The sequence below is a fragment of the Chinchilla lanigera genome, unplaced genomic scaffold (assembly GCF_000276665.1).
Source record: "Chinchilla lanigera isolate Chin_1 unplaced genomic scaffold, ChiLan1.0 scaffold00083, whole genome shotgun sequence".
Classification (NCBI taxonomy): Eukaryota; Metazoa; Chordata; class Mammalia; order Rodentia; family Chinchillidae; genus Chinchilla; species Chinchilla lanigera.
The window spans coordinates 1,447,787-1,450,141 of NW_004955484.1; positions in this window are offsets into that span (position 1 = coordinate 1,447,787).

Here is a 2,355-nt window from a genome sequence, read left to right on the forward strand (position 1 = left end):
TTTATTTCAGGTAAGCATGGCTTTTGACATTCAGACGAGATCGGGCGCATTCAGGATGGTATGGCCACAGACAAGGCTTTTGACATTCAAAATCAGTGTAACTGACAACAGCAAAAGGCCAAAGAAGAAAACTCGTATGATCATACCAGTTGGTGCAGCATGTACTGCAAAACAAAACTACATTTACATGCAGAGACACAATTCCAGCAGGATAATTAGTGAGCGACAAGAATAATCACCATATTATTATTAAATAATTTGCACCTTAAATGAGACTAGAAGACTTCATTGTGGACCAAATGGGAACAAGATCGCTGCTTCTCCTCAGCCAGGTTGGCTAAGACCATGTGTTCCCTCAAGGTGGGATTAAATTTACGTCAGTACATGTAACTACTGTGAAAAATGTAAGAAACACGATTCCTTCCAAAGGGTCTCATACTTTAACCATCCATACATGTGGAAGGGAGCTCACTTTGACCACATTTTGTCACAGGAGGCAGGCGGAATGTGTGGGCGCTCAGAGCCTCCTTGCTGCTTCCAGGCTTCTCCCGGATTCCTCCTGTCTCATCTCATCAGAAGGGTCTTGCTCTCTCCGGAGGCCTCATCTTCATGTCCTGATACCTGGAGGGCTGCAGGCCCAACTGAAGAGGCCCAGGACTGAGAGAGGGTGGAGCCTGGCTGCACAGATGGCATAGAGGTGGAGGGTGAATCTCTGGTTATGAGGCTCTCTCTGCAAGGAGTTGGGGGTGGGGGACTGTGCCTAGAATTTACATTCCTTCTTCACTCTGTAACCAACTGGCATCACCTGCCCCTTGTGCCATCTTCTGGGCCTCGAAGCTTTCTCACTGTACCCCACTGAGTGTCTGCACACCCCAGGATCTGCACTTCTGGCTCTTTATCATCTCCTTCCTTTTTTTTCCCCAGTGGGCATAGTAAAAACATACATTCCTTTTGGAAATCCTCTGCCCAGACCCAGTTGTCTCACCTATTCTTTTCTGATTAGTAGAGAGATAACCATATCTGCTAAAAGATCCTGAATCTTGTGAACTCCCCTGGGTTTCTGCAATAGAGACAGGAAGTCTTCTGAGCAGGATGGAGGCTGGGTGGAGCTGGGAATTGAGTAGCACAGAACGTCCATCTTCTCCTGCCAGCCCCCTGCATTAATGATATTGGGGATCAAACAGGTGATCTCTGGACCTGGAGCATGCTCAACATCACTGACAATCCCAATTCCATGGGCCAGCAGGTAGGTGAGGGACAGGAGAAACTTTTAGAATGATTTTAGTGTGAGCAGGTTAAACTGTCAGAGCATGATGGTAATAAGAGGTACAACCTCAGGCTTCATCAGCCCACAGGTGCAGGAGTCTCTTAGAATGTTCTCCAGTTCCTGCTTACCTTCCTCCTACTGCTGAAGGGAGGCAGAGAATAGCCACTATTCTGAAGTAAACAACATCCACTGACCTGGTGCACACAAGGGGCTTTCCAGTGTATAGTATTAAAGAAAAATTATTCTGACTTTTATCAAAAGGGCGTCTGAGTTACTTTTCTCATTGCTTAGACAAAATATCCAATGCCCAAAATTAAAAGAGGAATGTTTCATTCAGCTCACAGTTTGTGGAGCATTTAGTCCATAATTGGCTGGCTCCAAGGCAGGGTGGAACATGTCAGGGGGGCAACAGTTCATGGCTGCAGAACACAGCAAAACAACAAGGACAGAGAGAAAGGAAAGCCTTTTTTGTCCCTTACATTGTATACAGGCTACCCGCCCTAGGGTCGGGGTAGTACTCATACCCTTAATCCCAGCATTGCACTGTAGATTCAGCTACCTCTCAAGACGCCCACTCCCCATGACTGCATTAGGCTTTGGGGGACATCTAGATACAAACCATAATGAATGGTAATAAAGACTTCACTCAGGACACCTGCAATGAGGGAGAGAGAGTGTGCCTAACTGTGAAGACAGTGAGAACAAATGGGTCTTAACAGTGAAAGAACAGAAAGAAGGGACACTGCATACAAAAGTCCTAAGAGGCAGCAAAGGCAGAGGGATTCTTGTCGAATGAACTCGCTTAGTTCTTGTTAAAGGCCGGCTGAGGACTTCCACATCAAAGACGGGTATGAATAATTTGATCACATATCAAGGGTAACCAGGTATTCAGGGCAAAAGCTGATGTGCCCCTGGATGATACAGTCTAGGTAAGGCTAAGAGCAAGGTCTAGTCAAAAGCAGGGCTCAGAGCAACCTAAGGAAAGTTTGGTCTTTGCCAAGAGTCCCTGCTGATCATATTCTTGTAATATAGGGGGAAACATAACTCCCAACCTGCTAGATGTCAGATGAGCCAAGTTCATGTCCCCT